The 13,681-nt window shown below is 39.2% G+C and overlaps 1 protein-coding gene across 5 annotated transcripts in view; it reads left to right on the forward strand.

Annotated features, from left to right (window-relative positions):
* The window catches only part of Fbxw7 (F-box and WD repeat domain containing 7), a 163,436-nt gene that overhangs the window by 94,577 nt on the left and 55,178 nt on the right, over positions 1 to 13,681 (forward strand). The window lies entirely within an intron of this gene.

The raw sequence follows: 13,681 nt of genomic DNA on the forward strand, positions 1-13,681 counted from the left end.
AATAGAAGACTACTGTCATATTGAATGTATTTGGTGTATTTTCTGAATCAGCCTCCTGTTTTGTTTTTGTTGTAGTTTTTTTCTGGTTAAGTTGCTCTTGAAATGTTATGCCCTTTAAGTCAGCATGTTAATGCTGAGTGGCAGTTGACCACACCAAATTTTTTTTTTTTTTTGTCCTTATTTGGTCCTCACCAGTGCAATAGAAGATGGCATCGTAACAGCGATAGCCATGATAGTGATACGCAGCCATGCGGCACATTGCCTTAGTTCCAGCTACTTTGTATTTTCCTCCCAAGGATCACTTGAGCTCCTAAGTTCAATACCAGGCTGGGGAACGTAGGAAAAACTCTGCCTCAAGCAAACAAGCAAATAAGGTTAGGTTATTTACTGAACACTTTTCTGGAATACTAATAGATTCCTTATGTGTATGTCCTTGCTGAGTCATGTAGTTGCCACCTGAGATGACTGAGCAGGAATTGAGTTGGTCATCAGGTTGGTAGCAGAGCTGGTATTGAGCTGAGATTTCAGGTTGTTCTCCTTGAAAATAGAAATACCCAGTGAAGCAATGTTTCCACCTTTGCAGACCATGGACTGACCATAAACCCTAACATCTGTTTTCAGGCCCCCAGGGTCACCCCAGCTAAGTCTCTGCTTCTATGGCAAGCTTAAATACATAATTTTCATAGCACAGGCCTGAAGGTCTCCTAGATCCCTGAATTACTATGTTGGTGACATAGTTAACTTGATAGCCTATTTAAACAATTGATTATTTAAGCAGTTGGCCTCTTCCTTACACAACTGAGATTATGCCCATTAGCATAAATTCTTCCTACTTACTTTTACCTCATGTTTCATCTGTGCAGTCACCCTGACCCTTTATTCCTCTAGCCTTAATAGGAAGAAATGGCATACACTCAAAAGGAAGTCTGTCCTTACTCAAAAGGAAGTCTGTCTTTGAGTTAACAACTGATTTTCCAGACTTGTGAAAAGTTTTTTGGGGGGCTTGGGGTGGGGTGGGATGGAGTAGGGCTTTCCAATATTAGCTATTCTTTGTAACTTTTTAAAATTAACAAACTTTTTATTTCCAAGGTAATAGCAAAATTAAGTGGGAACACAGAACTTCCTGTATGCTTCCTGACTTCACCCACACATCTCATGCCCTATAATACAACCCTCGCCAGAAGGGTAGATATTTTACAAATGATAAGGCAGAAGCCACATTTATGTCAGGTTCCACTCCTGCTGTTATGTACTATGTGGATTTGAACAAATGTGTAATGATGTCTTTACCAGCGTGGTATTTTATAAGATAGTTTCCACTGTCCTAAAAATCCTCAAGACCAGCCTACTCAGTCTCCACCCATCCAACCCCAGGCCCACCAGTCTCTCCACTATCCCCACAGTATTCCTATTTCTCAAGTGCCATGTAATTGGAATCATATAGTATGTAGTTCCTTTAGTTTGCCTTTTTAATACCATTCATTAAGTTTCTTTAGTGTATTTTCATGGCCTGAAAGTTCACTCTTTATTGTTGAATAATATTCCGTTGTCTGTTTATTCCTCCACCCACCTAATGGGGAATATTTTGGTTTTCCAGATGTTGGCAGCCGTGAATTGTAGGTGAGGAGTAGTGTAGCGGTATATTTCCTTTCATAAGAACGTGCCAGAGTTCTTCTCTTGCCTGTGCTGTTTTTGCGTTCTCACTGTCAGCGACTGCTCTGTCCTTACTGGTGCTTGGCTTCCTCAGTGTTGTGGGCTTAGGCTGCTTGAGCTGTGTTGCCATCCACCATTGTTTTCATGCACATTTCTCCAGTCAGAGAACGTAGTTAGTGAATGTATTTTCAGGTACATACAACCATACGTGCATCTTCTTTGATGAGGTGTCCACATCATTTTTATATTAGACTGTTTTTTTAGCAATACTATTTTTAGAGTTTTAAGGATTTTTTTAAAATAAGAGTTACTTGTTATATTTTACAAGTATTTTTGGCATGTTTGTGCTGTGTCTTCTTATTCTATCCATAGTGTCTTTCAGAGAAACTGCTTAATTTTAATGATGTCCATCTTCTCTATTACTTCTTTCATAGATGTGCCTTTCATGTAACTATAGTGTCAAGGTTATCTGCTTAGGTTTTTTTTCTTGTGTCTTTGCAGTCTGCTTTAAAATGATTTTTGAAAAGGGTGTAAGTCTCTTAGTGATGATATTGATGCTGATGTAGAGGTCTAGGTGCTGTGGTACATCTACAGGGGACTAACTTTTCTCCACTATATTTTCTTTACATCTCAGTTAAAGATCTGTTGACTGCATTTATGTTGGTCCGTTTCTGAGCCCTCAGTCCTGTTGTGCTGTCTGTTCCCTCACTGCTCTCTTGATGGCTGTAACTTTGTGAAAAGACTTCAGGTGGGATAGTGCCAATCTTTCCAGGTTGTTCTTCAGTATTATATGGGCCTTTTCAAGTCTTCTGTCTTCCCATTTAAAGGTTAGAGCACTTGTCACCGTCTGCAAAGTAACTGCCCTGCCTTCCCATTTGTAGAATTTTAGAATTCTTTTATTACATACTCAGCATATGGATAGTAATTCAAAAGAAAGTGCAGTAATGAAAACCTACAAAAGAGATAGGAATGTTCAGTTTGTAAAGCGTCTGCCATGAATCGATTTAGCAGTGCACTTAGTAAATTGGAGAAAAGTGATTTTGGCAGTGAAACATGTAATCATTTAAGTTCTTCATTGAACACTAGAGGGGGCCATATGGTATCTTGTTAATGGTGCTGTTTTCATGTATTTAAATATATTAGTGTCTGTCTATTATTTGTTGCCCCAGTTTGGAATAAGTATTAAGAGAAGTTGTATATATTGACATATATTTTTGTATTTTTTTAAGTCAAGAAACTAGCATATTCTTATTTTGGCATTTAATAACAAGAAGATACAGTGCATCTTGTACATGTGTACAAACTCACTTTCTTTGTAAGGATGAGTACATTTTTGAAAAAAATCTTAATAATTAACATATAATCTTCAATCAGAAGACTTCCTATGACCAGTGATTGCCCTGGGCTTCCTCAGCATGTGTGCAAAAAGAGCAGGTCACTGGTGCATTAGCACTAATGCGGGCTGAGGGCACCGAGTCATCTTGAAATAAAAAATGCTTGACCAGTTAAGTGTCTTACGTGTCTTGACTTCTCTCAGTTTAGTGGCCCTAAGAAAGTAGTGTGAATATGTGAAGAGGAACATGAACAGTTTGTTTAGACTCTTAGAATATGGATGACTACCTGTTAAAGTTCAGAATCAGAGCAGAATCCTGGTTAAATTGTCACTTCTTGCCTGTGTTTATTTGATAGAACGCTTCTCACTCTTAATTTTTGTATTCTGTTTCTGGGGGACATAGGACATTCTCACTAGTCAGTGTTCATACTGCTTTTAAGAACTGGTCAAGGATCGTGAACACAGTGGAAGCACCTTAACTTCAACTGTGACCGTGGGGAAGAAAGGGGCGGGACTCTGATGCTACCAAAGGTAAACCACCACATCCCTGAGCCGCTCCGCCTGAGCCGTCTTTATTAAGCCACTTTTGCTTTGGCAATTTAAATTTTCTGGACAGGTTAGTCCCTGTCCATAATGGCTGTTACAGTCAATATGGATAAACAGTGTTGTCTACTGATGTGGTTACAACCAGTGTGCTCTCACCACACACTGGCTGCTTCTGCACTGCTGCTGTTGCTCTGCACAAAACACACATTCTTACGTTCTGGCAGAGTAATGTGAGTTTGAATGACTAAACACCTTTTGCTTGGGTAATGAAATTAGTTATAGTCACCTATTATGTTGGCGAAAGTTAATTTTTTAAAAGATTTATTTATTTATTTTATGTGTATGTGTAAGAGTCCGTCCAACGGACCCTCACTCCATTGGGTGCTCTCGGACTGGAGATTATTGAGTACCTGTGAATACAAGCAGGTAAGAGAGAGAGAGAAGACACGGACACCAGGTAGCTGTATCGAGATATGTGTCTTTACTTAGGATAACTCAGTTTAAATAACCAGAGTCAGGAACGAGACCCAGGGGAAACCGAAAGTAGCCCATCTTAACATAAACACGAGGTAATCCAATGTAACCATAAACACAAGACCGGAGGAGGAACTGGCAAAGAGAGTCCGACAAGCTTTTAACATAAACATGAGACCAGACTAAGGGACGCTGGCAGTCTGTTTAGCCATCCAGGACTTCAAACGCAGTTCCAACAGAAGTGAGCTGATTGTCAGTCTTTGATCTCAGGAGCTGCAATGTCAGTGTTCTGCACTGCTGGTGGCCAGTTCCAGCTTTCAGCCTGTCGGGACTGGGACTGCTTTCAGATTCCGAATTGCTGCGGCCCTGCTCGCTCCGGCGTAATACACTGTATCTGTCTTCAGATACACCAGAAGAGGGTATCAGATCTCATTACGGGTGGTTGTGAGCCGCCATGTGGTTGCTGGGATCCGAACTCAGGACCTTCGGAAGAGCAGTCAGTGCTCTTACCCACTGAGCCATCTCTACAGCCTGAAAGTTAAAATTTTAAATGGCTAAAAACGTAAGCCAGAAAAGAAGAGGGATTGGTATCTGATGTGAGAAATGCTTATACGGCTGCTCTCAGAGCAGGCCATACTGCATGCTGCCTAGGCCCTGGGGATGCCGGCTTGGTTTCTTAAGCATGTGTTTTCAGATGGTATTCTGTGATTTCCTAATGGGCTATATGTTCCAGTTTCCATAAAGCCTTTCTGTGGCTTTGTTTTCCAATAGACCACCTTCATTCTAGATCATACACAGAAAAAAGTGGGTGTTCTCACTCATTGCAAAATCAAAACAGTTTTCATCCAGCAAATAGGCATTAATAGCAGTTGGGTAGAAATACAGCATTGAGTGCCACAACTGTATTATATGGTCTGTTTTCATTTTGAATTAGATTTTCAGATGTTAAACTGCCAAGTGATCTAATTTCTTCATCAACATGATCATCGTTTTTATTTTTACATGTGTTAGTTTTTTGCTGTATTTATGCCTGTGTACCACATGTGTGGTTGGTGCCTGAAGAGTCCAGAAGATGGTGACACATCTCCTGAAACTGGAATTGTAGATGATCATGAGGCATCATGTGTGTGTTGGAAATTGAATCCAGGTCCTCTAGAAGAGCAGTTAGTGCTCTTAACTGCTACGCCATCTCTCCAGCTCGCAGAGGATCCCATTTAAAGGAAATATGTATCCCACCTTGCACAAGGAATCTGAAGTGGTCTGTATGTAGGAGTAGCATGATAAAATGGAGTATATATGAGAACTAGTGCAAATAGTGGAAATACTGCAGTAGAAATGAGGCTGAGGACAGAGAGGCCAGATGGAACGAGCTACAGTTGAGTTGGGGTAAGCTGATAATAGCATGTAGGCTGGGCATTCCAGAAGTTGAGTCCCAGTATTCTTCAAATTGTGACCCTGAACTAACAACACCACAAATATCTGGAGGGCTAATTAGGAATGCAGGTTGGCAAAGTCTGCCCCAGAACTACTTAGCCAAACTCTAGGGCTGGAGTATGCATTTAAGTGAGCTGTCCTAATATTTGTAGCACACTGGTCCATAGAGTGGTGCCATAAAACTGAGGACAGTGTAGAACAACGAAGAGCAAATATTCTGTGTCTGTTCTCTCTGCATGTCCTTCTCATTTCCTGTGTTTCGTGAGTACCTTCGCAGATTGTACCCTTGAATGTATAACAGGTGCATTAAGGTGCACAAGTAGCAGGAGACACTGATCTTTACAGTGAGATAGCTAGTCAAGGCCAAACTGTTAACTCTCTGTTGATATTAAGAATGGTGGTAGTACCTATCACATAGCATTACTGAGAGTGTTCATTGAGGCCTGAAAGGTACTGGGAGTCTTCAGCAACTATTAGCTGATTATATTTCATAATGTCAATTATTTCAGAGTTACAAGTCTATGCTAAAGCTAGCTTGCTGGCATGTCGTGCAAAGCATTGTTGATTTCTAAGAGGTTGTCTGGTGAATTGAAACTGTTCCACTGACTTTTGCCTAAATGGCTATGGCATTTAACTTGGAGTTGAACTATAGGCTACTTTAAGTTTAGTTAGTACTAACTGAAGTACTCTTGGACTCTGTAATTAATTGCTTAATGCTGAAACTAGAAGGAATTTGGAACTTAAAATATTGATAAACTTGGCTAACTGAAAGTGTTGAGAAGAAATGAAAACCTAGGTTGAATTCTTTGGGTGATTGGGTGCTGTGAACTAAGTGACTGCAGTAACTGGGAGGAGGGTCCATTTGATACACCTGCAGGTTCTGTTCCTGCTGAGTGCATGCTAGGGAATGCCTAAATGTTCACACTTATTTTCTTTATTTTTACCTGTCTACTACTGTGTGGTCAGTGGAATGAGTATTCATGAAACAAAGTTGAAAGTGTGATAACAGAAAATTTAAAAGTGAGCTCATTTTCTTAATCTTAAAGTAACTCAGATGAAATCCAAGCCATGAGATTTTCTATAGTTTTATATTTTTATTTTGAAAATAGACAGTCTTTTTAAATTGGTTCATTTTTAGTAGTTATCAAAGTGGGAACTTGTTACCAAGTATTCTCCACTCTCAGAATAGTAGTTAATCTTTCCATCTAGGATCACCTTTTTCCTTTCCACTGTGGTTAAAAATTGAAATTAACACTCTTTGGAAAGACTATATAGATGCCATTTCACAGTGAAGGCTTTGTGGGTACCATATCACAGTGACGCTGTATACTCGGTGCCCTTTATTTTTAAGTATATTTTGTTATCCCCTGGCACATTGAACATTCTGCTTGTCTAAGTCAGAGTGCAGCCTGAGGTGAAGCAGTGGGTCTGAGTCAGCAGGCTGGTTAGTCACCTTCCCGTCATGCAGTGTCAGGCCTTACCCAGATTGCTCTCCTTACCTGAGCTGCCTTGAGCCTTATTCTATGACCGCAGATCGCTTGGAAACAGCACATCAGTGTGAAAAGCAAGCTGAGGGTTTTTGGTTTTAGTTTAGTTTAGTTTAGTTTTTTTTTTTTTAATATGACAGCCTAAGTGGTCACAGGATGTTTCTTCAAACAGAAATGTCTGCTCATTTTTTTTTTTTTTTTAAGTGAAGGGGATGTGGTCTACACCCTTTAGAGTAAGCAGTATTAGGGTCCTACTGCAAAAAGAATTTTTTTCCTGAAGACAGGAATACCATAGTGTTCAACTTTGAGAAAGTATATGCTGTAGGATGTTGTAATATCTATGGTCTCCTTCATGCTTGCCTTTTCTTATGTAGAGGCTAGAGATGGAGAGCTGGTGTCTTAATTACTCTCCATCCCAGGCCTCTCACTGCACCTGAGGTTTGCTAGGCTGCCTAGCCAGCAAGCCTTGGGGATCCTTCTTTCTCCATTTGGGCACTAGGATTTTAGATGCTTGGGCCCACCAAGCATGTAAATGTAAGCATGGGAGCTGGGTGTTGAAATCAAGGTCCCCATGTTTGCATAGCAAGCCCTTACCCAACTGAGCTATATCTCCACAGCCTCTCACTTCTTTCTCTTAACTCTCAAGCACATTTGGGATTATAGAAGTTGAGTTAATTTATCTGTTTTTGATAGCTAATTAGTGTTTTATTTATTGAAGAAATGAAGACTCAGACATCTGCTATAAAATTAATGTTGAAATTTATGAGACTGTCAGTTTATCTAGGAATGAAAGCCTAAATTATTTTCTATAGTTTGATTGTATGTTTAAACTATTTTATTTAGATTAAGTATTTGGATACTTAGGTTCTTTTATTTATATTTTAGAGGTGTGTACACACACATCTTCTGCCCCCTCCCCCAAGAGGAAGAGAGTAGTGTGGTTTCCTGGCCTGCAAACAGTCTCTAGGACTTTTGCAGGAGAAATGGCTGAAAGGTTGAAGAGTTATTTGTGCTAAAGCTTACTTATGAAAGTAATTTAATGACAAAATTTAAGTTTATTTTGAATACTGTGGACGATGAAGTTGTTTGAGGCTCTTTGTCGTCACATGGGGTTGGAATTCTTGCATGATTGAAATACCTGTAATTGCAATGCCATTTTTGTCATAGTTGACTTAAAGGTATAGCTATATTAATCACCAGCTGAATTCTTGGTGAGCAGCTGTGTAAGGCCAGTTTAACAGCTGGGGTAGCCCGGCATAGAGCATGGGAGTTAAACTTAGTCATGAAGTAAAGTATGTTAAAGACACAGAGGACTTCATACTGGGCACTGCTGAGACACTTAGAAAACTTAATCTGAAAGTTGGATTTTAGTTTATATTTCAGATAACTTCTTTAAATGCTTGATAAAAGAATGAGAAATTTGTTTTGAAGTAAATAGTTCATAGACACAAATAGTGGATTAAAATTCAAAGCTTACATTAGAAAAATTAAATCTATCATCTATATACTTTGTATGTCATTGCCTAGGTCATTATGGTGGATAGGAGAAGAAAATAAAAATATATAATTTATTGTAGTGTTAATTTCTTGAATTGCATCTTTTGGTCAATTTTTAAACATTTTCATTACATCTATACCTTCTTTCCAGCTAAAATATTTTCATTGTATACAATTCAACTATGACCTAACACATTGTCATAGTTGCCTGTTTTTAAAGAGTATACACTACTGAATTGAAGCAGTGAGTTTTGTTTAGATGTATTCTATTTTAAGGTTCCTATAAATCACATTTATTTATTTATTTATTTATTTATTTATTTATTTATTTATGAGGGGAGGGACATATACGTGAAGGCCATAGGACAGCCTTTGGTGGTTGGAGTTGGTTCTTTGCTACCATCTGGGTCCTAGGGATCAAACCCAAATTGTCGGGCTTAACAAGCACCTTTCTTCACTAAAGCATGGCCCTTGGATATGTTTTGTAAAGCTGACTTTACTAACTTCTGATAAAGAAGGCTCACTAAATTGATAGTCCAGCATTATGAGACTAATAAAGCTACTTATGACAGTATGCACTCCAGACTGTAGCACTTCACTCTCAGTTTTCTGCCCCATCCTTCTCCTCAGGGAATCTTAACTGTGGGCTAAGCAGCAGTCTACAGTGCCCAGTTCATGGTGGCACTGAACCTAGAATTTAAAATTCACCTGATATTCTATGTGTGCTGTGCAGTTGCCTGTCAGCTTTGGATAATTTAGCCTAGAGCCATGGTTTCCAACTTTCCCAATGCTGGAACCCTTTAATATAGTTCCTTGTGTTGTGTGGTGACTTCCAACCATAAAATTATTTCCATTGCTACTTCACAACTATCATTTTAATACTGTTACGAATTGTAATGTAAATTTATGATGGTCTCAGGCAACCCCTGTGCGTTTGTGAATTTGTAGCTGCTAGTTCTACTTGTAGAATACCCATATACACTTTGTACTGTTTCAGAATCCAAACCACTATCTGCTTATGTGGTTAGTGCATTCAGGTTGTCCTTTGTGCTTAGATATGGAAACTTACCAGGGAAGCTCAATAGTACATTGTAGTATTGCTAGTACAGTAGTAATGGTGGGATGCCCTAGAAACTGTAACTGGAAATTGTAAATTTCCTGTCAAGTACTCTTGAACATTTAAATGTTGGTGTTGAACGTCTCTAGAAATCATTTTAGATCGGACTTTAGTGCCCCCCACCCTCATTTTTAGTTTTTCAAGACAGAATTTCACTGTGCAGCCCTGGCTCTCCTGAGACACACTCTGTAGACCAGGCTGGCCTCCACCTCAAACTCCTCCTGCTTCTGCCTCCCATGTGCTGGGTGCTGGGATTAAAGGTGGGCACCACCACTGCCTGGCCTGGACTTTAAATTTTATAAACACAACTCTTTTATTTTATTTCATTTCATGAATACTAAAGGTATAAGGGCCACACCATATGGTTAAAGTTTAATTTTATGCTGAATTGTTTTTTTTCTGCAGTTGAGGTATTAATACAAGCAAACAATTTATTGGTTTGTGACTGTTCCTTGTTTCAGTTTCTCCATTTTCATGCATACATTTCTTAATGGGCAATAGTATAAGAGTCCCATCTCTTTAGCACTAGGCTATGGACAACTGAAAATTCATTCAGCACAGGTTGACAATACTATATCCTAAATTGGGAGAATAGTTATTCTGACTTACTTCACTTTAGTAGTGCTATTAATTTTAAGTATCTAGAGTTTTCTGTTTCACCAAGAACACAGTGGTGTTAACAAAAGTGGCTTAAGTTCACAGAAGCATTGAATAATCTTGAAATCCAATATTTTTCCCATTGGAAAAAAAATGTGAAAACTTATTATACAAAATCAGTTTCTTAAGGCTGGTGCAGTGGTGCTTTGCATGTAGAAGCTGAGGCAAGAGGATCCGTAGAGAGAGAAGATTGCCTGAGACCTGGAATTTGAGGCTAGCCTGAGCAATGGAAGGAAACCAGTTTACTGTGCTAATAGTTGAGGAGCCATGCACACTGTTCACAGTACCTTTCATGGATTGTGGTTTTTTTGAATAGTTAATCACATGAACCTGGCTCTCGCTAATGTCAGTAGTTGTGATGGACACTGTCTGGGTTGTCCTTCATTGATCAGGGCTTCTTGTATATTTGAAGTGTTTGATATTTTCTACATTTTCATTCTAGATTGACAACATGGCTTTAGAAATAAAAGTTCCTCAAAGCGCAGACACTTGGAAGTTAATAGCTCGAGCTGATCATCACTAAAGAGCTAGCTACCTTTATATCTTTCTCTTTATAAAGGCTTGGCTAGACAGTTGCATTTACTGTTAGATTTGCTAGACTTGCAGTGCTCTGCACTGTCCAGTTGAGGGCAGCTATTTACCAACTTAAAAGAGTTTAGAATGCTGCCACTTGGTGCTTTTGAAATGCGGTTTCTGATATACAACAGTGTTCACTTTCTCTCCTGTGTTTTTCTATTGTCATAAATAATCATGGGGCCATGGAAAACTCCCTTTTCCTTCATAATAATTCTTTAGTTCTTTAGGAACTAAGGAAGAAAACTTTATGTTCACTTAAAGTTTTTCCCTCTCTCAGCTCCTATCTTCCTTCCTTACTCACATCAGACTTTAAAGATCCTCATAGATTGGCTGGATTTGGGAAGCTAGATATTAAAAGAACATACAAATAAACAATGTAGCTTTCAGGTCTTTAAGACTTTTAAGTGTAAATGTGAGTACGGAAGTGTGTGTTGTGCTCTCTAATTAATCAGTGGGCTCAGTAAAAATTAATTTACAACAGATCTGATTGGTATTTTTATGCAAAATAAATGCTAATCTCACAGAATATACTGCCCTCTTTCATTTTTATTTTTGTTTAAGCACAAAAGTATCATTTAGTTTAAATGATATCTTCCCTGTAGTTCTGAAAGGAATTAGAAGTGCTAATTGTTTTCAGCGATTATCACTGAAATAAATTGTTTTAAGAATAAAGATCTCAATCTGTATAAAATTATATTGTAATATTATTAGCAAAATAGTGATTATATCTGGGGATAGATACATTAGAAAAAGGGATATTCCAAGGAGACAGACAGAATATGAGGGAGGGTTATAATTATGTGAATAACATATCAGTCTTCCTTTAGAGAGTAAAATAAGCATCAAAGGACACACACAGACTGGGAGATGGTAGCATTTCTTCGGCAGGGTCTGGAGAGGTTGGTGGGACCATAAACCTGCTTCTCTTAACTATCAGTTCTAGCTGCCCCGCCCCAGCCATGATAGTTTATAGATTTCCAGTGTCCTTATGCTGTCTTTTCTCTGTCCTAACCCCGGATCTTTGTTGGGGAATGATGTGGTTCATGCACTGCCATGCATTTCTTATCCCTGTTTAGAAGTGACATGTGACTGTGACCATTGCCCTTCATAAGTTATTTTATAAGAAAATTAGTGTCTGTGTGTACCTGTATGTGGGTGTATGTGTCTACCTGTATGTGGATGTATGTGTGTATCTGCATGTAGATGTATGTGTGTGCCTGTATGTGGTGTCTATGGGTGTCTGTGATGCATGCTCCCATGCAAAGGACAGAGGAAGGCATTGATGTCCTGTGCAATCACCCCTTGCCTGATCCTTAAGGTACGACACAGTCTCTTGGAGCTAGGTAGAGGCTAACAATCCCCAGGGATCCTCCTGTCTCAGTTCCCTGCACAACAGTTACAGACTCAAGGGACCACACCCAGCTTTTTTTGTGGGTGGGTGCAAAGCTTCATACTTGGGTCCTCAGGTCTGAACAGCAAGAACTCTGAAGTCCACCGAGCCAAGTCTCCAGTCCAGGTGTTAAGGTCTGTTGTTGTAGTCTACTATCATTTACTTTTTAAACTTATTACTGTAGTTGAACAGGTATAACAAAGTATTGTTTTACCTTGTTCATGCATATTCAGTGGCACTAAGTACACTCAGAATAGGCATAACAGTTACCACCTTCCCTCTCTAAAACTCTCCCAGTTTTTTTCCCTGAAGCTCTGTAGCGGTTAAACATACTTATCTTCATACCTTGGGGACCACCCTGTGCTTTCTGTCTCTGAACTGAACAGTCCCCACACACTACATAACTATTTGATTATAAGTTGAGTCCTGCTACACCTGTCTCTTTGTAATGCACTTGTTTTACTTAGTATGATAGCCTTAACTGCCAATGATGTATCGAGGCTGGAATTTTCTTTTTGAAGGCAAAACTGCATTTAGCTATATGTGTGTGTAGCACTTTGCTTGTGTTATTTCCACGTTGTGATTGTAGCAAATAATGCTACTACAATCATAGTACTTCTAGTCAAGTTCCTGCTTTTAAAGTGTGTGTGTGTGTGTTTGTGTTTGTGTTTGTGTATGCACACAGAAGTGGAAATGTGTAGTGACCTGTTGGCTCTGCGTAAGGTTTGGGGAGCTGCCATACCTCTTTCCATAGCAGTTACAGTATTTTCCATCATATTCCAATTCCCCAATATACTGCCAGTGAGTTTGCACTTTAAACTACATTTCAAATTTGATATTAGAGAGGAAGACCTGGTTTAGGAATGTAACACTGGTATAGGGCTAGGAATATTTCTCATGTACAAACTATTTTTTTTTTCATTAGTCTACTTACAGAGTAAGATTGATCTTTCCAAAGTGGGAGGGGCTGGGGGAAGAAGCCAGACAAGGTGGCTCACCCTGTAATTTTAGCACTTGGGAGTTAGAGGCAGGAGGATCACCAGTTCAAGGTCACTCTTGGCTGCAGGACTGAGGTCAGCCTAAGTGGTTAGTTTAAGGAAATATTTGAGATTATGCCACAACTAATAGTTTGGGAATATTATTAGGTAGACTCTTTGCTTCCCAAGTTTACTTTGGGCATTAGGGAGCAATTGAAAGTTCTTTTAAAGCAGATGTTATAGCCCATTCCTTCTCTGTGTTTTAGGAAGGGTTATCTAACTGATATGTTGGAGGAATTAAGCACTAAGAATCCCCACCCACCACCCAATGTTTCAGCCACCTCTGTGTCAGGGTACTCGATGATGTGTACACACTGCCATGGGTTTCTTAGAGTTTGCTTCTGTTGATAAGTGACATCTGACTGTGATCACTGCCTATCATAGTTTATTTTATAAATAATAAACAGTTTATGTGCCTCCAGTCAGTCATGTGGCCATTATCATAGACTTGGAATGTTTCAGAATTACAGAGGAACTGAG

This window comes from Mastomys coucha, unplaced genomic scaffold, assembly GCF_008632895.1.
Source record: "Mastomys coucha isolate ucsf_1 unplaced genomic scaffold, UCSF_Mcou_1 pScaffold16, whole genome shotgun sequence".
In the NCBI taxonomy this organism is placed as follows: domain Eukaryota; kingdom Metazoa; phylum Chordata; class Mammalia; order Rodentia; family Muridae; genus Mastomys; species Mastomys coucha.